Below are 27,372 nucleotides of genomic sequence, written 5' to 3' on the forward strand. Positions count from 1 at the left end.
CCGCTCGTCTGGTTTTCGGCCCAGTGTGAGAGGGAGATTTGGAGGAGCCGTGCAGGATAATGTAAATAACGCCATGTTGGTTTGTGCCCTTCCATGTGCTGGCAGCGATCTGCACGTGATGCCCATTTCATTGCTCTGTTTGTATCTGTTGCCGTGTTTAATCTGTACCTGTAATTTATACGTTAGTGCTGATTACAATCTGTTTTTTATATTCGCTCAGTTACACATTTAGTAGAGGAACTGCAATAGTAATGTTAACTTTACATAAAGAGTTTGGTTCTCACGTTGTGGTATAAATGCATATTTTACCGAAAATCGTGGCAAAACAGCGTCGTTTGGCCGCGATGTTGCGGACATCGCGGCAAAAAATGGCGTTGTTTTGGCGCAAATTGCATCAAACCGCACATTTTTACAGTGACCTGTAAGCCTAGCCTAATGGTGAAACAAAACTCCTTCCCAACAGCTTGTTTCACCTGGCTTTTGATGCAATTTGCGCCAAGACAGTGCCGTTTTTTGCTACAATATTGCGCGGTTTTGGAGCAAAATGCATTAAGGCTATGTTCACACGGGGTCTTTTGCCGAGTTTTTTGACGCGGAAACCGCGTCGCGAAACTCGGCAGAAACGGCCCGAGAACGCCTCCCATTGATTTCAATGGGAGGCGTCGGCGTCTTTTTCCCACGACAGTAAAACTGCCTCGCGGGAAAAAGAAGCGACATGCCCTATCTTCGGGCGCTTCCGCCTCCGACCTCCCATTGACTTCAATGGGAGGCAGGAGAAAGCGTGTTTTATGCCCGCGGCGCTCAACGGCCGCGGGCGAAAAACGGCGCGATAATTGCTGTTCACACGGAGTATTTTGGGGGAGGAATATCTGCCTCAAAATTCCGTTTGGAACTTTGAGGCAGATATTCCTCCCCCAAAATACTCCGTGTGAACATAGCCTAAAGCATGCACGAAGAATAAATGGACCCAGGTAGCCGGTGCGCTGAATTTGAGCAAAAACCAAGTTGCCGTTGGCAAAAGAATAAGCCCTTGTTTCCCAGGTACCGAACGGATTATTATAATTATAAAGCACAACTTTTCATTGTATTCAAGAACAAACTGGGATTAACCCCTTCCCGCCGCAGCTGTTTTTCAGATTTTCGGTTTTTACTCCCCACTTTCCAAAACCCATAACGTCTTTATTTTTCCTTAAGAATTTGTAGTCGGCACACCTTGCTTGTCTTACAAAAATATATATCTTTATTGGATGGATGCCAGAGGCTGCACATGTAGCCTCTGGCATCCATCCAATAAAGATATATATTTTTGTAACACAAGCAAGGTGTGCCGACTACAAATTCTTAACCTATACCCGGGTTGGGACCCTGCCTCGAGCACCCAAAAGAAACCAGTGCCATCTGAACACAACCACGTCTTTATTTTTCCGTCGATATAGTACTATGAGGGCTTGATTTTTGCGGGACGAGTTGTAGTTTTTTGTAGTAGCATTTATTATGGCATATAATGTACTAGGAAACGGGAAAAAAATTATTTGTGGGGTAGAAAATGAAAAAAACAGCGATTCCTCCTTTGTTTTTGCGCTTCGTTTTTACAGAATTCACTGTGCAATTAAAACATGTTAGCCTTATTCTGTGGGACAACACTATTACGACAGTGCCAAATATATATATATATATATATATATATATATATATATATATATATAGTTTTTTTCTATATTTAACTACTTTTACAAGTAAAAACCTAAGTGTAAAAAATTTCATTTATTGTCGCCAAATTCTGAGAGCCATAACTTTCTTATTTTTCCGTAGATTAAGTGGTATGGGTATGTTCACACGGCACATTTTCGTCAGTTTTTCGGGCCATAAACGGCCGAAAAATCGGAAGCACAACACCTCCAAACCTGTGCCTATTGATTGCAACGGATGGGCTGTTTTTTAATGCGGCCGTTTGGAAACACTACTGCGAAAAAGTCTAGGACCCTTCTTGGGACGTTTTTGGAGCGGTTTTTCATAGACTTGATTATATATTACATATCTTGAAAACCGCTCCAAAAACAGCCGTAAAAAACGCTGCGAAATTCGCGAGTGTCTTAGGCTATGTTCACACACTTTTTTGCAATTCTGTTTGGAAGTTTGAGGAAGATTTTCCTCTACCTGCACGCCGATTTTCGCAGCGTTTTTCGCCAGCGGCCATTGAGCGCCGCTTGCATAAAACGCCGCGAAACACGCAGTCTCTGCCTCCCATTGAAGATAGGGCATGTTGCTGCTTTCTCCTGCGAGCCAGTTCTACCTCTCGCGGGAGAGAACCGCCCCCGCCTCCCATTGAAATTGACGGGAGGCATTTTCGTGCCGTCTTTGACTAGCTTTTTGGCGCGGTTTCCACGTAAAAAAACTAGTAAAAAAACTGTGTGAACTTGGCCTAAACGTCTGAAAATCAGGAGCCATTTTCCCTTGAAAACCACTCCGTATTTTCAGACGTTTTTAGTCTAGTTTGAACATACCCTAAGGCCTCATTCACACGACCGTAAAAACTCTCAAAATTACGGGACCATAGACTTCTATTGGCCACGGGTACCTTCCCGTATGCTTACGGGAAGGTGCCTGTGTCGTTGAAAAAATATAGAACATGTCCTATTTCAGGACGTAATTACGGCACGGGCAGTACATAGAAGTCTATGGGGCTCCCGTAATTACAGGTGACTGACTACTTGTGTGCACCTGTAATAACGGGAGCGTTGCTAGGCGACGTCAGTAAATAGTAACTGTCCAGGGTGCTGAAAGAGTTAAAAGATCGGCAGTAACTGTTTCAGCACCCTGGGCAGTGACTTCCGATCACAATATAGATAAATCTGTAAAAAAAAAAGACGTTCATAATTACCCCGAATTCCCTGCTTCTTCCTCCAGTCCGACCTCCTGGGATGACGTTACAGCCCATGTGACCGCTGCAGCCAATCACAGGCTGCAGCGGTCACATGGACTGCCGCGTCATCCAGGGAGGTCGGACTGGATGTCAAGAGAGGGACGCGTCACCAAGACAACGGCCGGGTAAGTATGAATTTCTTTTACTTTTACCTCGCAAAGGGCTGTCCCTTCTCTCTATCCTGCACTGATAGAGAGAAGGGGCTGCCGATTAGTGCAGTGCAATTTTGCAGCCAAAAACGTGCCCGTGAATACGGGAGACACCGGATCCGTATTTACGGGCACGGGTCCGTTAATACTGGTGCAATACGGGTCGAATACATGTGACCAAGGACACGTATTTACGCCAGTATTTACGGATGGACAAAAATACGGTCGTGTGCTTGAGGCCTAAGGGGTTATTTTTTGCAGGATAAGCTTTAGTTCTTAATCATGACATTTTGAGTACATGTGACGTTTTGATCACTTATTTCATTTTTTGTGGGAGATGAGGTGACCAAAAAATAGATTCTGGCTTTTACATTTTTATTTTTTTACGGTGTTCACAGTGCGGGTTAAATAATGATGTATTGTAATAGTTCAGACTTTTACGGATGCAGCGATATCAATTGTCTATTTTTTTACTATGCTCCAGGGGGAAAAGGGGGGTGTTTTTGACCATTTAATTTATTTTTTATTTATTTTTTACATTAACTTTATTATACAAATTTTTACTTATTTCTTTTTATTGGTCCCCCTAGGGGACTTAACCAGCGATCTTAGATTGCTTGTAGATATAGAGCAAAACTAATGTATAGCAGTATATAGTGATTCTGACAGGCTTAATAGCAGCGCAAAGATGGCGGACCTGGGGGCCTTCATTAGGCCCCCAGGCAGCCATAGCAACCATTGCCACCCTGCGATTGAATGCAGGTGGCGCGATGAGCTGTTAGAGGGGGTCTCCCCCTCTTTCAAGCGATTTAAATGCCGCGGTCGCTATTGACTGGCATTTAACGAGTGGGATCCCGCTCGTTACTCTGAAGTGTTGGCTGTAACATACAGCCGACGCCCGCTTTGTATGGATACGTCAAATGTCAGGAAGGAGTGAAAAAAGGTCCATGCAACTAATGGTCCAAGCGATTGTGTACATGTTCACGCTCCATGACCTAATAGTACGTCTCGGGAGTAACGGCGGTTTCGGCCGTCCTCCCGACACATACAGGAGCTGTGACAGCTGCTGTCTCGTACAGCAGCTGCAGCTAATACAGCGGGGACCGATCGCTGTGTCCCCACTGATTAACCCTTTAAAAGCCGCGTTCAATAGGGATCGCAGGTTTTTAGGGGTTAAGCTGCCATCGCCAGCCTGCTACACGATAGCGACTGGCGATGGTGACCATGGCAACTGGACGCCTTACAATGGCTTCCGGCTATGTCATGGACGGAAGCCTAGTTGGTCCTGACGAAGTCACTATGCTTGCTGTCAGTGAGTAGCTGACAGCTCTAATACACTGCACTACGCATGTAGTGCAGTGTATTAGAATAGCGATCAGAGCCTCCTGCCCTCAAGTCCCCTAGTGGGACAAAGTAATAAAGTAAAAAAAAGATGTGTAAAAATAAGAAAATAAGTTTTAAAAGTGATAAAAGTAATAGTCCCCCTTTTCCCCTTATCAGTCCTTTATTATTAATAAAAATATATAAACAAACTATACATAATTGGTATCGCCGCGTCCGTAACGGCCTGAACTACAAAATTATTTCGTTATTTATCCCGCGCGTTGAACGCCGTAAAAGAAAATAATAAACCATACCAGAATCACAATTGTTTGGTCACTTCACCTCCCAAAAAATGGAATAAAGAAATCAAAAAGTCGCATGTACCTAAAAATGGTGCTGATCGAAACTACAGTTCGTTACGCAAAAAATAAGTCCTCGCACGGCTTTCTTGATGGAAAAATAAAAAAGTTCTGGCTCTTAGAATAAGGTAACACAAAAAGTGAATTATTTTTTACAACATGTATTTTTATTGTGCAAACGCCATAAGACATAAAAAAACTATAAACATCTGGTATCGCCGTAATCCTATCACCCCGCAGAATAAAGTGAATATGTCATTTATAGCGCACGGAGAAAGCTGTAAAGAAAATAGAATAAAATTACAATAGTAGAATTGCTGTTTGTTAGTAACCACGCCACCTAAAAATAGAATAAAAACGGATCAAAAAGCCGCATGCACCCCAAGTAAACTACAATGAATTCCTAAAGGGGTCTAGTTTCCAAAATGGGGTCACTTTTGGGGGGTTTCCACTGGTTTGGCACCACAAGACCTCTTCAAACCGGACATGGTGCCTAACAAAAAGGAGGCCTCAAAATCCACTAGGTGCGCCTTTGCTTCGGAGGCCGGTGCTTCAGTCCATAACCGCACTAGGGCCACATGTGGGGTATTTCTAAAAACTGCAGAATCTGGCCAATACGTATTAAGTTGCTTTTCTCTGGTAAAACTTTTTGTGTTATAGAAAAAAAATGGTATATAAAGGATTTTCTGAGAAAAATAAATAAATATGTAGATTTCACCTCTACTTTGCTCTAAATACCTGTGAAACACCTAAAGGGTTCATAAACTTTCTAAATGCTGTTGTGAATACTTTGAGGGGTCTAGTTTCTGAAATGGGGTGTTTGATAGGGGTGTCTAATATATGGGCCCATCAAAGCAACTTCAGAACTGAACTGGAACCTAAAAAAATAAATAAATTAAGCAATACTTCGCTTCTTACATAATACTGATAATGAGCCGTGCCCACGCCGAGATGACCCCAGTTTTGATTGTTTGTATAAACGGAGACCCCTATTAGACCGTTTCAGTGCCCGGTTTTCCCAAGCATACACCCCAAGAAGTGTATTTCCATTGAGTCCTTGGTACATTTTAACCCCTATCCGCACCAGGACGTAACTGTCAGTCGTCGCGGGAGGTTACTTCCCGCACGAGGACGTACAGTTAAAGAGGCTCTGTCACCAGATTTTGCAACCCCTATCTGCTATTGCAGCAGATAGGCGCTGCAATGTAGATTACAGTAACGTTTTTATTTTAAAAAAACGAGCATTTTTGGCCAAGTTATGACCATTTTTGTAGTTATGCAAATGAGGCTTGCAAAAGTCCAAGTGGGTGTGTTTAAAAGTAAAAGTCCAAGTGGGCGTGTATTAGGTGCGTGCATCGGGGCGTTTTTAATACTTGTACTAGCTGGGCGCTTTGAAGAGAAGTAACATCCTCTTCTCTTCAGAACGCCCAGCTTCTGACAGTGCAGATCTGTGACGTCACTCACAGGTCCTGCATCGTGACGGCCACATCGGCACCAGAGGCTACAGTTGATTCTGCAGCAGCATCAGCGTTTGCAGCCTCTGGTGCCGATGTGGCCGTCACGATGCAGGACCTGTGAGTGACGTCACAGATCTGCACTGTCAAAAGCTGGGCGTTCTGAAGAGAAGAGGATGTTACTTCTCATCAGAGCGCCCAGCTAGTAAAAGTATTAAAAACGCCCCGATGTACGCACATAATACACGCCCACTTGGACTTTTACTTTTAAACACACCCACTTGGACTTGTGCAAGCCTCATTTGCATAACTACAAAAATGGTCATAACTTGGCCAAAAATGCTCGTTTTTTAAAAATAAAAACGTTACTGTAATCTACATTGCAGCGCCTATCTGCTGCAATAGCAGATAGGGGTTGCAAAATCTGGTGACAGAGCCTCTTTAATGAGTTTTTCCCGGTGCACACTGTCGGCAACAGTGTACACCGGGAACCGGGAGGTCAGCTGTCACCGACAGCTGACACTACACTCTTGCCGACCAGCGGTCCTTTGCCGCTGGTTTCGGCGAATTAACCCTTTAAAATCGGCGATCAGGTGCAATCGCCGAATTTTGGGGGTTTCTAACAGATCGGCAGACCCCGGTCCGAAATAGCGGGGTTTGCCGATGGTTACTATGGCAAACGGAAGCCAAACAATGGCTTCCGGGTCGACATGGATGGAAGCCCATCAGGACAACGGGATCAAAAAGTTGCATTTACCCCAAAATGGTACCAATAAAAACTACAACCCGTCCCGCAGAAACAAGACCTCCCACAGCTTTTTTGACGAAAAAATAAAAAAGTTACGGCTCAGAATAGCGTGTCTCAGAAATAAATTATTTTATAGAAACAGAATTTTGTTGTGCAAACTCTGCAAAACGTAAAAAAAACTATACACCTATGGTATCGACGTAATCGTACCGACCGGCAGAATAAATTAAAACAGAATTTATTGCGCACGGTGAACGCTGTGAGGGGCCCAAATGCTCACTATACCCCTAGAAAAATTCCTTGAGGGGTGTAGATTCCAAAATAGGGTCACTTTTGGTGGGTTTCCGCTGTTTTGGTCCCTCCGGGGCGTTGCAAACCCGACATGGCACTGAAAACCAATCCAGCAAAATCTGCGCTCCAAAATCCAAGAGGTGCTCCTTGCCTCCTGAGCCCTGCTGTGGGTCCAAACATCAGTTTACGACCACATATGGGGTATTGCCGTAATCGGGAGAAATTGCTTTACAAATGTTGGGCGGCTTTTTCTCCTTTATTACTTGTAAAAATTAAAAAATTCTATGTTTCCACAGAAAAATAGGTGATTTTCATCTTCACAGACTAATTCCACTAAATTCTGCAAAAAAACTGTGTGGTCAAAATGCTAACTATACCCCTAGAAAAATGCCTTGAGGGGTGTAGTTTCCAAAATGGGGTCACTTTTTGGGGGTTTCGACTGTTTTGGTACCACAAGACCTCCTCAAACCTGACATGGTGCCTAAAATATATTCCTAAAAAAAGGAGGCCCCAAAATCCACTAGGTGCTCCTTTGCTTCTGCGGCCTGTGTTTCAGTCCATTAGGACACTAGGGCCACATATTGGATATTTCTAAAATCTGCAGAATCTGGGCAATAAATATTGAGTTGCGTTTCTCTGGTAAAACCTTCTGTGTTACAGATTTTGTTTTATTACAATTGAATTTTGGCAAAACTAAATGAAATTTGTAAATTTCACCGCTACTTTGCCTTCATTCCTGTGAAACGCCCTAAAGGGTAAAAATACTTTCTGAATGTGGTTTTGAATACCTTGAGGGGTGCTGTTTTCAAAATGGGGTGATTTATAGGGACTTTCTAAAATATAAGGCCCTCAAAGCCACTTCAGAACTGAACTGGTCCGTGAAAAAATGGCCTATTGAAATTTGATTGAAAATATGAGAAATTGCTGCTAAAGTTCTAAGCCTTGTAACGTCCTAGAAAAATAAAAGTACGTGAAAAAAAAAGGATGGAAACATAAAGTAGACATATGGGGGATGTTAACTAGTAACTATTTTGTGTGGTATTACGATCAATTTTACAAGCAAATACATTTAAATTTAGAAAAATGCTAAAATGTAACGTTTTTCACAAATAAATATTGAATTAATCGACCAAATTTTTTCACTAACATAAAATACAATATGTCACGAGAAAACAATCTCAGAATCGCTTGGATAGGTAAAAGCATTCCGGAGTTATTACCACATAAAGTGACACATGTCAGATTTGAAAAAATCATCTGTGTCCACAAGGCCAAAACAGGCTGTGTCCTAAAGGGGTTAAAGGGAGGCTTCAATTCCGCAAGTACCTGCCGGGTAAGAGGGCAAGGTATGGAGTGAAGATGTATAAGCTGTGGAGAGTGCATCAGGGTTAACGTACATATTTAGGATATATGAAGGGAAGGATACCAGTGTTCAGCCCCCAGAATGCCCCCCTTATGCCTCATGCACACGACCGTAGCCATGTGCACGGCCGTGATTTTCGGGTCGGCCGGCTGTGGACTGTCAGCCGCAAGTCGCGGGACATGCACATGGCCGCGGCCATTATTTTCAGTGAGCCTCGACCACAGTAGACAGCCGTAATAAGACAGGTCCGTTCTTTCTGCGGTGCGGGCCATGCACGGTCCGTAAAAACTACGGTCGTGTGCATGGCCCCATAGAAATGAATGGGGCCGCAATTCTCTCTTGTATTTTCGGGGGAATTGCGGCCGCAATAGCACGTTCGTGTGCATGAGGCCTTACTGGGAGTTAATGCAAAAATTGTGTTGGATTTGGTGCAGCCACTTCTGGATCAGGGTTACTACCTCTACCTGGATAATTTTTATACCAGCGTCCCACTCTTCAAGTGCATCGCTTCCAGAAGTCCTGAGGCATGTGGCACTGCTAGAAGAAATACGAGAGGCCTTCCTAAGACTCTGCTTGGGCAAACAAGAAGAGGTGAGAGCAGGGCACAATCTAGCAGCAACATATTGTGTCACGTACAAGAGATGCCACACCAGTACCCATGTACCTGTATGAGGTACCAGTACATAGATCCCCAAACCAGACTGCATTCTGGACTACAATAGGTACATGGGAGGGATGGACTTGTCAGATCAAGTCCTGAAACCCTACTGCGCCATGCGGTGTGGTATAAGAAGCTAGCTGTGCACATCATACCGATGGCATTGTACAATGCGTACGTGCTACGTCGATGTGCAGCCCAGAGGGGAACGTTCCTGGAATTTCAAGAGGTGGTTATCAAGAAACGAATTTTAGGGACCAAGAAGGGGGGGGGGGGACACCCAGTACTTCTGGCAGCGAAGCCACACGCATCGTACCAGGGCAACACTTTCCAGGAGAAGTTCCCCGAACTGGCAAGAAGGGAAAAAGTCAAGAGGTGCAAAGTCTGGTATAAGAGGGGGATAAGGGAGGACACAATATATCAGTGACACGTGTCCTGAAAAACCAGGGCTCTGTATGATAGTGTTTTAAAATTTATTATACATCCCTTGATTTTTAATCTACCCCAGTTTTACTTACCTTAATGCACTCCGCACAGCTTATCCCCCCTCGTCTTTACCTTTTGAGCCCTGCCGTGTGCCCAGGCAGCAGATAACAGCCACTTTGAGGGTATTGCCGTACCCAGGAGAACCCACATTACAGTTTGTCTCCGGTCAAAATGCTACCTACACCTCTAGATGAATGCCTTAAGAATGTAGTTTTTAAAACGATGTCACTTCTTGGGGATTTCAACTGTACTGGTACTGGGGCTTCTGCATACATGACTTGGCACCAGAAAATCCCCAGTTGGCCATATGGTGGTCCTTTCTTTCTGAGCCCTCCCATGGGCTCAAACGGCAGTTTATCACCACAAATGGGGTATTGCCGCACTCAGGACAAATTGGGCAACAAAATGTTTTTTTTAATTTCTTGTGAAAATAAATAATTTTGAGCTAAAACTACATATTATGGGAATTTTTTTTTTTAAATTCCCAGCCCAATTCAAATAAGTTCCGTGAAGAAACTATGGGGTCTAAATGGTCACATTACCCATAAATGAATTCTTTGAGGGGTGTAGTTTCTAAAATGGGGTCACTTCTGGTGAGTTTCCATTGCTTTGATACCTCTGGGGCTCTGCAAATGCGACATGGCACCCAAAAACCAATCCAGAAAAATCTGCACTCCAAAGAACACACAGCGCTCCTTCCCTTCTGAGCCGTCCCATGGGCCCAAACGTTAGTTTATCGCCACAAATGGGGTATTGCTGCATTCAGGAGAAATTGGGCAACATTGGGTATTTTTTTCCTTGTGAAAATAAGACATTTTGATAAAAAATGACATATTTTTTTTTTATTTCACAGCCCAATTCAAATACGTGCTGTGTAAAAACTGTGGGGTCAAAATGCTAACAACCACCATAAATGAATTCCTTGAGGGGTGTGGTTTCCGAAATGGGGTCACTTTTTTGGCACCTGAACAGCTCTTCAAACCTGGCATGCTGCCTAAAATATATTCTAATAAAAAAGAGGCCTCAAAATGCACTAGGTGATTCTTTGCTTCTGGGGCTTGTGTTTTAGTCCACGAGCGCACTAGATCCACATGTGGGACATTTCTAAAAACTGCAGAATCTGGGCAATACATATTTAGTAGTGTTTCTCTGGTAAAACCTTCTGTGTTACAGAAAAAAAATTGAATACAATTGAAATTCAGCAAGAAAAGTTTAAATTTGCAAATTTCACCTCTACTTTCTATAATTTCTGTGAAATGCCTGAAGGGTTAAATTAACTTTCTAAATGCTGTTTTGAATACTTTGAGGGGTCTAGTTTTTAAAATGGGGTGGTTTATGGGGGTTTCTAATACATAGGCCCCTCAAAGCCACTCGGAACCGAACAGGTGTCTTAACCCCATAGTGACCAACAATACGCCTTTTCACGTTCGTCACTAAGGGGCCTTAGGCTAGGCTGACGCCTTTTCACGTGAGCCTAGTCTAAGTCCTGCACGGGTCACCCGTGCAGGCTGGAGCCGGGGCTCAGCTGTCTGATGACAGCTGGGCTCCTGCTCCAACACCCGCGATCGAAGTTTTCTTCGATCGCGGCCGATCAACCCGTTAAATGCCGCCGTCAATAGCGACCGCGGCATTTAACTTTACAGAGGGAGTGAGCTCCCTCTGTCACCCATCGGCGGCCCACAAATGCAATCGCGGGTCTCCGATGGGGTGTCATGGCAGCCGGGGGCTTGATAAAAGCCCCCAGGTCTGCCCTGGACATATGCCTGTTAGGACGCGATGGAGGCACGTCCTAATAGATTGCCTGTCAGATTTACACTGACAGGCAATAATGCTCTGGTATACGAAGTATACCAAAGCATTACAGCAGCGATCTCAAGATCGCACAGTAAAGTCCCCTAGTGGGACTAATGAATTAGATAATAAATGTGAAATAAACATTATTAATAAAAATAACAGTAAAAAACTAAATCCATTTTTTTCCATAAAAAGTGGTTTTATTTAGTTTAAGTGTAAAAATTAAAATAAAAGTACACATATATGGTATCGCTGCGACCGTAATGACTCCATTAATAAAGTTAATATGTCATTTAAACCGCAAGATGAACACCGTAAAATAAAACCTCAAAAAACAATGGCGAAATTTTTTTCAATTGCCCCCCAAAAAAGTCATAATAAAAATGAATCAAATCCCATGCACCCCAAAACAGTGCCAATCAAAACTACGTCTCGTCCCGCAGAAAACAAGCCCAAAAAATCACTACATTGATGGAAAAATAAAAAAGTGACGGCTCTTGGAAAGCAACAATGCAAAAACAAATCATTTTAGTTCAAAAGTGTTTTTATTGTGCAAAAGTCGTGAAACATAAAAAACCTCTACATATGTGGTATCGCCGTAATCATACCGACCCATAGAATAAAGGTAACATGTTATTTACGCCGCACAGTGAACGGCGTCAATTTAAAAACGCATAGAACCATGGTGGAATGTCAGTTTTTTTTTTATAATACCCCCTCCAAAAAAGATAATAAAAGTTAATAATAAAATTCTATGTACCCTAAAATGGTGCTATTAAAGAGTACAACTAATCCCGCAAAAAGTTATAGCTCTTTGAATGCGACTATAGAAAAACGAATAAAATAGCTTGGTCATTAGGGCGTAAAATGGGCTGGTCACTAAGGGGTTAAAAGGCTTTTGAAATATTTTTAAAAATATGAGTAATTGCTGTTTATATTCTAAGCCTTGTAACGTCCAAGAAAAATAAAAAAATGTTCAAAAAAACGATGCAAATCTAAAGTAGATATATGGTAAATGTGAACTAGTAACTATTTTGGCTGGTATAACCATCTGTTTTACAAGAAGATGCATTTAAATTCTGAAAGGCTATTTCTTTAAATAAATTTTCTCAAAATTTTGCAATTTTTCACCTATAAATACTGAATATATCGTCCAAATTTTACCACTAACATAAAGCCCAATGTGTCACGAGAAAACAATCTCAGAATCGCTTGGATAGGTTTAAGCATTCCGACGTTATTACCACATAAAGTGAAATCTGTCAGATTTGAAAAATGGGCTCTGAGCCTTAAGGCCCAAACTAGGCTGCGTCCCTAAGGGGTTAAAAATAATAAAGTATTTTTAAACCTTTTTTTAAAACGATACGCCCGTTTTTACATTAAATCATAAAATAAGTCTCAATACATAAAATATACACACATTAGGTATTGTCGCGACCGTAATAACCTTCACAATAAATTTATAGCATCATTTATAATGTGTACACTGAAAATATAAACTGCTTTCCTTCACTTATTAATGTGAAGCACGTGGTGTTATGAATTTTATACCTCCGTGTGCCTCATTAATAGTTATTAACCCCATCATGTACCTCACACAATAACCCAATGTGTTGTCCATTGACTAAGGGGTTAATTACTATTAATGTGAGGCACATGGAGGTTTCAAAATTATCCAAACCATGTGCCTCAAGTCAAACTGGAAAATGTTTTTATTCTTTTTTTATTGTTGGCCAAGTTTTGTTATAGTGAATCGCAATACTACACAAAGTATCCGTATCGTAGTCCAAATTCTGGTATCGTGACAACCCTAATGTAATGTGTACGGTCTTCAATTGTATCTATGTCCTTAGGAAGATACAACTGAAAGCGCAGGTGAAGCAAGGGAACCATTCATTCCCTTCCTCCTCATTCGGCACTCTCTGGTGGCACAGGCGGTGCGATGACGTTCTCGCCGCCTGACATCGTTCCGCCGGAGCAGGCCTGATCAGAAAAGACCAGGCGTGCATCACCGGAAAATGTATTGCTGAGCCCTGCCAGCTTTAGTAACTCCTAGTGCTTGAATGCCTATGTGGCCGGTTATTTACGTTCATTGGCCTAATGTAGGCCAATGAACTGAGGTAACCTAGGACCATGTGATTTCAATGAATTAATGACTGCTAAGAGCTGCTTTGTTTGCTGTCACAGACCCAGGAAGGCAAATATGATGGTTTTGCTTTCTTACTTAACCCTTTCCCGTCATTTGCCATATGGGTTCGCCATGGAAAGCCATGACTTCCCGCAAATTGCCATATCCATACGCCAAATGTTGGGCACCGGCTCAGAAGCTGAGCCTGTGCTATCATCGCCCGATCTCAGCGGTATCTTACAGCTGACAACCGGCTGTAATGGTGGTGACCGAAATTAGCTTCGATCCCCGCCATTAACTCAAGTGCAGCGCTCAAACACGAGCGATGCACTTAAGGTGTTTGCAGCTCATCGGCACCCCAGCAATGAAAACCGGATAATACTAATACTGGCCTCCCGGTCTGCCTAGCACTGAAGCTGGTCAGGACACGCCTGGCGGCGGAGCCTGATCAGCTTCCGTAGCCACCGGCAAGATGGCGCTGGCTCAAGAGCTGATCTGGCATCATCAGCGGTGGAAGTCAGCTGTATGTTACAGCTGACATACACCTGTAACGGCAGAAACCGGAGCTAGCTCCGATCCCTGCCATTAACCCCTTCGATGCAGCAATCGAAAGTGATCGCTGCATCTTTGCAGTTGCCAACAGTTCGCCAGCCCTGGCAGGCAATCAGGACTGGCGACTGCTTCTATGGCAACAGGAGACACAATGGCCTCCTGCTCTGCCATTACAGAAGCCGAATAGGCCCCGCCGGGAGAAGAAGCCTAATCGGCTCGCTGTCAGTGAATAACTGACATATCTAATACATTGTAACAACCAAATATGCAACTCGGCTCTCTACTCACTGAAATATCTCAACAAGGAGATGAACAACCGGAGCAGGTAAAAAAGAGGTGAAATCCTCAACACCACAAAAAACAGAGACAATATGATAGTTTTTTACCGTTCAGACGGTTGTAGATGTAAAGTCTGAAGTGTCCATCAAGGGTTTGACCTTCCCCCAGCTAGCATGCAGAAAAAACGATCCAAATTTCCACTGGTGTGTATATCTCGCTGGTACTTGTGGTTCTACACAGAAATGAAACTGCAGAAATGCAACTGCTTGCTGTGTATATCCTCGTACTTGATGTTCTAAATCTCCAAAAAGGGAGAAAAAGGAGATGGTGCACTACCTTTTGGAAACGACATATTCCACGAGTTTATTCCATACTTACAAAAATAGATAAAAGCATAAGATAAGCTCTTGTAACACGCCAAATAATGCAACCCGACCCTGGGTTTCGCCCTTCTGGCTTCCTCTGGGGCATATGGGCGTGTACCATACATGTGTTTAAATAGCGGTTTTATGTATATAAAAACAGCCAATTTTAAAAACAACAATGATAAAATGACATGAAAAATAAAATCATTCACACAAGTGTAGTTTATGAATAAATTGAATAAAAAACCTCATTATTAGTTGTGAAACTGCGCTGCAGCATAATGAGATCTAATTGCATGACTCGTCTATGCTACTTAACTAAAAGCTGTGTGAATAAGGTTCAATCTCTCCAAGACCTATACAAAAAACATACATAGAAGTACAACCAATACGATGCATTTTCCATGTTGATCCCCACATTCCTTCCACCTATATGAATAACTTTGCTCGGTTATATAAATCACAATGATCCACCTTATACAAATGACAATTTTGAAATATAGGTTATTACAATATTATGGATCTATCAATTAAAAACACTGCCCTTTGGGATTAAACTTGGACTTTGAATTAAAATGTTTTCTTTAAATCACAGCTGTAATTACATCCATCAATTTTTTCTTTTTTGTAGCCACCTTCTAACCAAAAAAGGGTATTTTACCCACATGTATAAGATGTAAGATCGGTATATAATATTGTAAGATAAACACATAATGTTGTAATAACCTATATTTCAAAATTGTCATCTACAACCGTCTGAGCGGTAAAAAACTCATTTTATATCTAATACATTGCACTACGTAGGTAGTGCAATGTGTTAGAAATAAGAACATCAGACAGTTGGACCTTCAAGTCCCCTATTGGGACTTGAAAAAGTGTAAAAAAAAGTGAAAAAAATAAGTTTCAAGTAATAAAATAAAACACAATCGCCCTTTTTCTCTTATCAAGTCCTTTATTATTGAAGAAAAATAAGAAACCATACGTATTTGTTATCGCTGCGACAAATAACGACCTGAGGTATCAAAATAATATATTTATTGCACGCGGTGAACAGCGTAAAAAACTATACCAGATTTTCTGTTTTTTGGTCACTTGGCCCTACAAATATTGGAATAAAAACAGATAGTCGCACGTATCCAAAAATGGTACCTATAAAAACTATAGCTTGTCGCAAAAAAACAAGCCCTCATACAGCTCCGTCGAGACAAGAATTAAAAAGTTATGGTTCTCACAACTTGGCGACAGAAAAAATACATTCTTTTTACAAAAGTAATTTTATTGTGCAAAAAGTTGTGAAATATAAAAAAGTTCTATTAGGTATCGCCGGAATCTTACTGACCCGCAGAATAAAGATAACATGTAATTTATAACGCGTGGTGAACACTGTATAAAAAAAAAACTAAAAAAACTATGCCAGAATTGTTTTTTTGTTTACCTGGCCTCCCAAAAAATAGGATAAAAGGTGTACCCCAAAATGGTACTAATAACTACAGCTCGTCCCGCAAAAAACAGCCCTCATACCACTACGTCTATGGAAAAAATAAAATTAGTTATGGCTCCAATAAGTCTAGAAATAAAAAATATGCAGTTGTGCAGCCCAAGGGAAACATTTCTTCTGTTTCAAGAGGCGATTTATCAAGGACCTAAAATTAGGGAACCAGGAAGGGGAGGGCCCACACATATCCGCTGGAAGCGACAGTACCTGTATTATACCAGGACAACACTTTCCCAGCAAAATTCTCCAAACTGCAAAGGTGCGGAGTATGGACTAAAAGGGGCATAAGAAATGACGCCATATATCAGTGCAACACTGGCCTGTGCAGAAAGGATTGCTTCACAGCGTAACATACATCTATGGATTATTTTATTGTTTATTTACCACATTATTATACCACCTGACTATGCCCCTGATGTACTCTGCCCAGCTCACATATGCCCCTCATTATAAATGGAAACACCAGTAATCAAACAAATCAACTACCAAGCAAAATCCGCTCTCCAAAAGCCAAATGGCGCTCCCTCCGCTCTGAACCCTACAGTGTGCCCGTGCCCAAACAGCAGTTTACTACCACATCTATAGCATAGTCATACCCGGGAGAACCCTTCTAACAATGTTTGGGGTGTGTGTCTCCAGTGGCATAATTTGAGTATGACATATTTGCCACTGAAATGGTATATCTAGGGTAAAATATACATTTTGATTTGCACCATCCGCAGCGCATTCATTTATGCAAAAGACCGGTGGGGTGAAAATGCTCACTACACCCCTTAATAAATTACTTGAGGGGTGTAGTTTCCAAATGGGGTCATTCTCAGGGGTCTCTTTTATTATTTCACATCAGAGCCTCGGCAATTGTGAAGCAATACTTTGTGAATCGCCAAATTTAGGCCTCAATTTTACATGGTACGCTTTCACTCCTGAGCCCTGTCAAATGTAGGGTGTCTCTAAAACCGGGAAACACAGCATAATAATTAGAGACGTGTCTTATGATGGTGGCACAAGCTGGGCACCACATATTGGCATTTCTATGCAAAAAAATACAATTTTCACTCTGCAACATCGAGTGCACGCTAATTTCTACAAAACACCTGCAGGGTTAAAGAGGCTCTCACCAGATTATAAGTGCCCTGTCTCCTACATAATCTGATCGACGCTGTAATGTAGATAACAGCAGTGGTTTTTATTTTGAAAAACGATCATTTTTGAGCAATTTATAAGCTAGTTTAGATTTATGCTAATGAGCTTCTCAATGGACAACTGGGCGTGTTTTTACTTTTTACCAACTGGGTGTTGTACAGAGAAGTGTATGACGCTGACCAATCAGTGACTAATCAGCGTCATACACTTCTCATTGTTCCAGCCTAGCTTTTTTCACTGCACAATCACACTGTGCTATGGATCATGCTGGGCTGGAACAATGAGAAGTGTAGGACACTGATTAGTCACTTATTGGTCAGCCTCATACACTCCTCTGTACAACACCCAGTTGGTAAAAAGTAAAAAAACACCCAGTTGTCCATTGAGAAAATTGGATTAAAAATTAATTACTGAAAAAAAATATGAAATTTATAAATATCACCTCTACTTTGCTTTAATTCCTGTGAAGTCTAAAGGGTTAAGAAATTTTCTAAATGCTGCTTTGAATACTTTGATGGCTGAAGTTTTTAAAATGGGGTGACTTTTTTGGGGTTTCTAATATATAAGGCCCTCAAAGCTACTTCACAACAGAACTGGCCCAAGTAAAAATAGCCTTTTTAAATTTTCTTGAAAATGTGAGAAATTGCTGCTAAAGTTCTAAGCCTTGTAACGTCCTAGAAAAAAGGATGTTCAAAAAAACTATACCAACCTAAAGTAGACCTATGGGGGATGTTAGTTAGCAACAATTTTTTGTTATAACTGACTGTTTTGCAAGCAGATACATTAATGTTGAGAAAAATGCTAATTAAATACTGAACATATCGAGCAAATTTTGGCAGTAACATAAAGTCCAATGTGTCACGAGAAAACAATCTCAATCGCTTGGATAGGTTTAAGCATTCAGACGTTATTACCACATAAAGTGAAACATGTCAGATTTGAAAAATGAGGCTGTGTCAGGAAAGTGGCTAAAGAGGGAAGGGGTTAATGTTACTAATGTTTTTTTTGTGTATTTTGTTTTTTACAGGTTGTTGGACTACGTCAGATTCAAGGATTTTGGATGACAGCATTTTTATTTTCAATATACTTAACTAGTGTTGTGTGGCCTTTTATTTAAATAAAATATATATATATATATATATATATATATATTTTTTTTTTTACTTTATTACCACTGCCTTAGTGATGGTGGCTGTCTGATAGATGGCATCCATTACTAAGGCGGGGCTTAGTGTTAGCCGGTGCAGAGGCTAACACTCTCTTGCCCATTCTTGCCCTGGTACCCACCGCCACCAGGGATACTGGGAAGAGCCAGGTACGATCCAGTACCTGACCATCTGAAGTGATGGTCGGGTACTGGGGCGTCCGCAGGCTGGGAATGCCCAAAAACAATGGGCTTTTCCCACCCTGCTAATGCAAGCTTGTGGTTTTGTCTGGCTGGATATGAAAAATAGGTGGGGACCCCCACATCTGTTATTTTGTTTTCCAATAAATAATTGCTATAAAAATTATTCTTCATAACCAGCTAGATATTATAAAGCCGCTGCAGCCTAGCATTATCAGGGTGGGAACGACACTTGTTTTTGGGCTTTTCCAGGGTAATACCAGCCTGCAGCCGCCCCAGTTACCAACCATCACTTAAGATGTTCGGATACTAGATTGTACCCTGCTCTTTCTGGCACCCCTGGTGTCGGTGGGTATCGGGGTCATAATGGAGGGTTAATGCTAGCCTCTTCACTGGTTAACACTAAGCCCCGCGTCAGTAATGGACGCTGTCAGTCAGACAGCTGTCATTACGAAGTCAGTAGTAATAAAGTTATAAAAAACACCTACACAGAAAAAACATTTTATTGAAATAAAAGCGGCCCACATAACCATTTCAGTGAAAATAAAAATGCCGTCATCTAAGTAGTCCTCGAATCTGACGTATTCCAACAACCGAACCTGTAAAAAAACACAAAAAAAAGAAGAAAACACATTAGTAATACTAACTAAATAAGCAAAACAATTATACTTGCCATCCTGGGTCTGTCGAAATTAAGCAGTGACAGCTCTACGCGATCATTGGTTAGTTTACGTCACATGATCCCAGGTTACGTCTGTTCATTGGCCTACTTTTAAAGTAGGACGATGTACTGAGGTAACGGGCATAGTTTTTTTTTTGCTCCAGTTGGGAGGGGGGGCTGCTTCAGGAGTGATTTTTATTTTTCTAAAAAATAGTAAGCTGACCTGATCAAGTATAGGGGAAATGGCCCCAGTGTTCATGTGAGGGAGGGGGCAGGGGAGGGATTGTTAATGGGTTAGCATTGAGCTTTTCTTCAAGGGTATGTCGTAGCGTAAACTCTGCAGATTTTACGCAATGGATTTCATTGCAAAAAATCCGCGGTGTAATACAGTAGCTTAGAGTGGATGATATTTGAACAAATCTCCACACGCTGCATAAAAAACCTCACCGAAAAACAGGTCATAATTTGATCTGCGGAGCGTTTTTTCAATCCGCAGCATGTCCATTTATGCTGCGGGATCGCTGGTTTTCTGTCGCAGGTTTTCCCCTATTGAATTCATCTGGCAGGTAAAATCCACAACAATTAACACATGGTGCAGATTTTTTTTTTTATCCATTAAAGCTGCGTTTTCGGGGGTGTCAGCCCTAAATGTGCCAAGGGCAGCACCAACTCCAAATACGGCCTTGTCTGGAGGGGTATGTGACCACATTTTTCCATCAGCAGCATCCATTGAATAACCTTGTGCACCATAAAGGAAACTATCGAGCGCCGTGCACAGCGTTATTCAATGGAGGCTTCTTATTTACGGGTCTGGTCACACGCCCCTCCATCAGTGGCCATATTTTGCCATTATACCACTAGCTCAAAAACAAATCTGACTCCATTGCACCTTCTAAAAATGGAAATAGTTACCATGAGAGGACAGTAGGAAAACGTGGATATCCGCAGTTCTCATCAGTTGCTAGATTACTAATATGTAAGAAGCGGACTGGAACCAAGGGACAGCTTCACTCTGACCATGGAGAGGTGATGACAGACCAGAGAATTGCATTACAGCAGTCATTTGCAGCTGTCGGTGCATGCTGGCAGTTGTAGTTTCTCAACCGCTAAAGGTGCGGGTTGCCAGCTGCTGGATTAGTCTATAACCTGTCATCACTTCTCGAAGGTCAAAACGCGAATGGCACTGTAGAGTCGGCTCTTTCATTCTAGCCACCATAGTCTGACAAATCTGAAGTTATAGTATATCTTTCAACTGAATTTGTAATTGAAGACTGGCCTTTACAAATGTGTGCAGCAGCTTGCAAAGGCTTCCCACATAAAACTTATCAGCAATGATTTTCCCCCTTAAAGAGGCTCGGTCACCACATTATAAGTGGCCTCTCTTCGCCATAATGTGATTGGCGCTGTAATGTAGATTATAGCAGTGTTTTTTTTATTTAGAAAAACATCTATTTTGACCAAGTTATGACCTATTTTAGCTTTATGCTAATGAGTTTCTTAATGCCCAATTGGGTGTGTTTATACTTTTGACCAAGTGGGCGTTGTACAGAGGAGTGCATGACACTGACCAATCAGTGTCATACACTTCTCTCCATTCATTTACTCTGCACATAGTGATCCTGCGTTGTTCACTATGTGCAGCCACATACACACACATTAACGTTACTGAAGTGTCTTGAGAGTGAATAGACATTGCTACCAGCCAGGACGCGATGTCTATTGACAATCCCGACACTTCGCTAACGTTTTTGTGGGACTTACAGCACAGCAAGCGTAATCGCGCTGTAAATGAATGGAGAGAAGTGTATCATGCTGATTGGTCAGCGTCATACACTTCTCTCCACAACGCATTGGGCATTAAGAAAGTCATTAGCATAAAGCTAAAATAGGTCATAACGTGAAAATAGATCGTTTTTCTAAATAAAAAACACTGCTGTAATCTAAATTACAGCGCCGATCACATTATGTAGAAGATAGGCCACATAATGTGGTGACAGAGTCTCTTAAAAACAAAATAACTTTGCCTGAGGAAGAGTGGGGCATAATCTCATTTTAATTTTCTATGAACCAGTCGTGCTCTGTCCCCCAGTAAGCAGCACTATCCAAGATGCTAAATGGTTTTCTTGGAGTGTTCTTAAAAGCTTACGTCTCTTGTTTTCTCTTTTAGCCTCAAGATTTATTGCTGCCTCCTGACACTGGACACCAATTCCTAGAGAAATGTGAAACAACCAGATCTCTGTGCCAGCTTCTACCATGTCGTCGCTAGCCAGAGTTGCTGTCAGATAGTAGGTACATAGTTTAGTTCCTTTAACCCCTTAATGACTGGGCCTGGAAAGACCTTAAAGGAACAGTGTCACGGAAATTTTTTTTTTAACATCCGTTTGATTTTAGTCTTATTACAAACTTTTATATTTATTTGTGTGTTTTACTTTTTTTTATTTTTACACTTTTACTTCCCTATGGGGGCTGCCATTTTTTACTCCATTTCTGTATGTGTCGATTAACGACACATACAGACATGGAGTACGGCAGCTACAGTCCCATAGTGAATGCGAACGGGGCCCGTTCCATCCACTATGGTGTACGCCGCTCCCACACAGTCCAAGTTGAACTGAGCGCCGTCCTGCGCCATTTTCCTGTAGACCGGAAGTCGCGGCCGGACAGTAAGATTACTACTTCCGGTCGCGGCTTCCGGACTTGTGCAGCGGCAGCGGACGGACCGGAGGGAGCGGCAGGAGCAGGTAAGTGATTTCTATGTATGTTCGTGTTTCAGTGTGTGTTTACTAGTGTATGTAAACCTACTACGCTGTGTGTTAGCTCAAAAAATGGCGACACCGTGTAGGAGGTTAGACCGTTCAATCCCCTCGTTTCTCCTGGCACTAGCCAGGATAAAGGAGGGGGGATTCTGAGTGTAGGAGGTTTGAACATACAACCCCCTCCTTTCTCCTGGCACTAGCCAGGATAAAGGAGGGGGGATTGTGTGAGCACACTAGAGAAAGTGTGTCTACACCAAATTTGCAGCATAAAGCAATGTGGTTGCTTTACCACATGCAATGATGCAATTTTGGGAATTGCTCCATCTAGTGACCTGTGCTGGGAAATATTATAAATTAGAATCTAATTTATAATATTTCCTGACACGTGAAAAAAATAAAAAAAATTAGAACAATGTTTAATCACCTACACACTAATTCCCTTAGTGACCACTAATATGCCTTTTTACGTCGGTCACTAATGGGCTTTAGGCTAGGCTAACACCTTTTCACGTCAGCCTAGTCTAAGTCCTGCACGGGTGCCGGGGCTCTGCTGTCTGACGACAGCTGAGCTCCTGCTCCAATGCCCGCGATCGAAGTTTACTTATATCGCGGCCGTTTAACCCGTTAAATGCCGCCGTCAATAGCGACCGCGGCATTTAACTTTGTTTACAGAGGGAGTGCGCTCCCTCTGTCACCCATCGGCGGCCCGCGAATGCAATCGCGGGTCTCCGATGGGGTGTCATGGCAGCCGGGGGCTTGATAAAAGCCCCCAGGTCTGCCCTGGACATATGCCTGTTAGGACGCGCCGGAGGCACGTCCTAACAGATTGCCTGTCAGATTTGCACTGACAGGCAATAATGCTCTGGTATACGAAGTATACCAGAGCATTATAGCAGCGATCGGAATATCGCACAGTAGAGTCCCCTAGTGGGACTAATAAAATAAGTCATCAAAGTGAAATAAAGATTATTAATAAAAAGTACAGTAAAAAAATAAATTAAAACCACTTTTTATGGAAAAAAATGTTTTTTTTAGTAAGTGTAAAAAAAAAAAAAAAAGTACACATATGTTGTATCGCCGCGGCCGTAATGACTCCATTAATAAAGTTAATATGTAATTTGAACCGCAAAGTGAACACCGTAAAAAAAAAACGCAAAAAACCATGGCGAAATTGCAATTTTTTCCCATTGCCCCCCAAAAAAGTCATAATAAAAATGAATCCATAAGTCCCATGCACCCCAAAACAGTACCATTCAAAACTACGTCTTGTCCCGCAGAAAACAAGCCCAAAAATCACTACATTGATTGAAAAATAAAAAAATTACGCCTCTTGGAAAGCGACGATGCAAAAGCAAATAATTTTAGTTCAGAAGTGTTTTTATTGTGCAAAAGTCGTAAAACATAAAAAAACCTCTACATATGTGGTATCGCCGTAATCGGACCGACCCATAGAATAAAGGTAACCTGTTATTTACGTCGCATAGTGAACGGCGTCAATTTAAAAACGCATAGAACAATGGCGGAATTTCAGTTTTTTTTATAACCCCCCCCCCCCCCCCCAAAAAGGTTAATAAAAGTTAATATAAAAATGATAGGTACCCAAAAATGGTGCTATTAAAAAGCACAACTAATCCCGCAAAAAACAAGTCCTCATACAGCTATGTAGACGAAAAAATAAAAAAGTTATAGCTCTTTGAATGCGACTATAGAAAAACGAATAAAATAGCTTGGCCATTAGGGCCTAAAATGGGCTGGTCACTAAGGGGTTAACTAAAAAAAAAATAAAAAAATTTTTTTGCTAACACATTCCCTTTAACCCCTTAATGACCGGGCCTGAAAAGACCTTAATGACCAGCTAAATTTTTCTGTTTTTGCCTCTCTGCGTTTCAGCAGCCATAACTTTTTTATTTTTTCATTGACGTGGCTGTATGAGGCCTTGTTTTATGCGAGAGAAATAGTATTTTATTTTTCACACAGTTTGGGGGTAAAAAAAAATGTTTTTCCTTCCGCCGTGAATATAGGAAAAGGCGATTCTCGGAATAGTTTTTTTTGTTTTTTATCCCGTTCACGTTTCACGCTAAATAACCCGTTAGATTAATTCTTCATTTTATTACGGTCGTGTAGATACCTAATATGCGTAGGTGTTTTTTTTATTTAGTGTAGGGGCAATAAAATGTATTTAACCCCTTAGTGACCAAGCTTGTTTGGACCTTAATGACCAAGCCAAATTTGTCAAATCTGGTATGTGTGACTTTATCAGAGAATAACTCTGTGAAAGTTTTGAATATCCAAGTAATTCTGACATTGTTTTTTCGTCACATGTTGTACTTTATTTTAGTGTTAAAAGTAGACTGATACGATTTGCGGAAATAACTTAAAAAATAGAAAAATTGAAGAAATTTTGTAAAAATTATCATTTTTCCCTATTTTTAACTGCAATATGTCACATATGTACACACATACTGTACAATTTTTTTTATTAAATATATATTTCCATCTCTTTACTCTATTTTGGCAGCACTTTTGAAAAAAAAAAATAATTTTTGAGCAATTTAGAGGACTTACAAGTTAAGTAATAATTGTATAAATTTTGTAGTATATTTTGTTTTCCTGCACCAAGCCAGGTTTTCATAGGCTCATAGGTGTCAGAATGGTGGAAACCCCCACAAGTGACCCCATTTTGAAAACTAGACCCCTTAAGGTATTTATTAAGGGGTGTTGTAAGTATTTTGACCCCAGTTTTTTTGTAAGAATTCATGCAAAGCAGGCATAAAAAAATATAATTTAACTTTTTTCATAAAAGTATCACTTTGAAGACCGATTTCTTTGTAAAGCGACCATGAGAATGAAGAAACACACCCAAAAATCTATCACCCTGTTTCTCCTGTTTTCAAAAATGCCCCCATTGTGACCCTAATGCGTTGCCTGGACACACAGCAGGGCCCGAAAGAAAGGGAGCACCCGGAGGCTTTCAGGACTCCTATTTTGCTTGAAAATGTTTTAGGCCCCACTGTACATTTGGAGAGGTTTTGAACTACCAGAACGATAGAAACTCCCCATAAACGACCCCATTTAGAAAACTAGACCCCTTAAGGTATTTATCTAGGGGTGTAGTGAGTATTTTGACCCCACAGTTTTTTGCTAAATTTAATGCATAGCAGGTGAAAAAAAATAAAAATTCACTTTTTTCATAAAAGTATCACTTTGAAGACCGATTTCTGTGTAAAGCGACTATAAGAATGAAGAAACACACGCCAAAATCTATCACCCTGTTTCTCCTGTTTTCAAAAATGCCCCCATTGTGACCCTAATGTGTTGCCTGGACACACAGCAGGGCCCGAAAGAAAGGGAGCACCCGGTGGCTTTCAGGACTCCTATTTTGCTTGAAATTGTTTTAGGCCCCACTGTACATTTGGAGAGGTTTTGAACTACCAGAACGATAGAAACTCCCCATAAACGACCCCATTTAGAAAACTAGACCCCTTAAGGTATTTATCTAGGGGTGTAGTGAGTATTTTGACCCCACAGTTTTTTGCTAAATTTAATGCATAGCTGGTGAAATAAAATAAAAAAAACACTTTTTATATAAAAGTATCACTTTGAAGACCGATTTCTTTGTAAAGCGAACATGAAAATGAAGAAACACACCCCAAAATCTATCACCCTGTTTCTCCTGTTTTCAAAAATACTCTCATTGTTGCCATAATCTGCTTATTAGACGTGTGGCTGGGCCAAAAAGAGAGGGAGCACCCTTTGGCTTTCAGGGCACAATTGAATAAATTCTAGGCCCCATATCATGCATTTAGAGGCATTGAGCTGCCTGAACAAAAAAAAACCACGCAGAAATGACCCCATTTTAAAAACTAAACCCCTAAAGGTATTCATCTAGTGGTGTAGTGGGCATGCGGACCAAAAATTTTTTAAAGGAGGAAATAATGGGTATCATTTCAGACACTATGGGTATATAATGTTTTCTTCAAGCTTTTATTACGTTTCCACATGAAATAGAGGAGACGTGGTAGAAGGTTATTTTGTTAGAAATATGCCACATTAATAAATTTGTGCGGCACAGAATAGAAGTGAAGCCGTGTATTCATAACGGATACATGTTGCTATAGACGTATTTGCCTGTACTTATGACTATGTCTTGCTGAAGAAGCAGTTGGTGCCATTATGATGTCATTGTGGACAGAATTCTGTCCTAATATAAAATCAGTCAGAGAGGAAAAAATAAACTGTACTGGAGTGACGGGCAATATCTTCAAACAAATGGAGGAAAATGTACCCAACTATGTTGCAAACTCGAGTCTGTTCACTAGATAGAAGAACACCTGCAGGGCTGTCATGACAAGGATTTTTTTTTTCAGTGACTGGTTGTACAACGTCTCTTTAGCTCCATCAATCCTTATGAGGGACGAATGTGCCAAGTGACGCGGTACACCATAACAGACCCCTGCCCGGCAAGGTAGGAACCGCTATGTGCACAAAACAACCAATCACCTACAGAATATATAAAAGGACAGTGTCCAAAACCATCTATAGGAACAGTAAAGGATCACTAATCCCCAAAATGAGTATTTCCAGAAGAACCGTAACAAAGCCCATGGTGTATTGATAAGGAACAGCTCGATTATTAGAGATCCTCCAAATAAAAAAAAAAGATCATGCCCGTATCACGGTACAGAATTAGGAATGTAACAGCCGTATGTGGCAGGACATAGTCATAAGAACAGTCAAAATAAAAAAATTGTGGATGTGGGATTTTGTACTGGACAATTAATTCCAGCACTTGATCACCCACAAATAAATAAAAAAAATCATAAGGGGTAAAATTAGTTTCACGGTCTGAAAAAAATGTGCTCTACAACCTCTCCCACAAGAAATAATCCCTACTTGGAAAGCCCACGAACTAAAAAGAAAATATAAAGAAATTGACTCCCTAAAAAGGCCCCCAACCCATTATTTTTTTTTGTGTTAAATTCTAGTAATTTGCAACCGTGTGAAAGGTTTCGAAACAGGGATAGTTACAAAGGGCTGGTTTTGATGGACACATGGGGCAATAAAAGCGGGTATCCCTCCTCCTGCCATGCCTGCTACATA

At 41.3% G+C, this 27,372-nt stretch overlaps 1 long non-coding RNA gene across 1 annotated transcript in view; it reads left to right on the plus strand.

Annotated features, from left to right (window-relative positions):
* Positions 1-27,372, plus strand: part of LOC142718080 (uncharacterized) — a 32,960-nt gene continuing 5,588 nt past the window's right edge. Inside the window, exons 1-2 of the long non-coding RNA XR_012872215.1 lie at positions 1-61; positions 21,684-21,801. This is a non-coding gene — a long non-coding RNA (uncharacterized LOC142718080). The remainder of the gene's footprint in view (positions 62-21,683; positions 21,802-27,372) is intronic.

This window comes from Rhinoderma darwinii, unplaced genomic scaffold (assembly GCF_050947455.1).
Source record: "Rhinoderma darwinii isolate aRhiDar2 unplaced genomic scaffold, aRhiDar2.hap1 Scaffold_4603, whole genome shotgun sequence".
NCBI classification, from domain to species: Eukaryota; Metazoa; Chordata; class Amphibia; order Anura; family Rhinodermatidae; genus Rhinoderma; species Rhinoderma darwinii.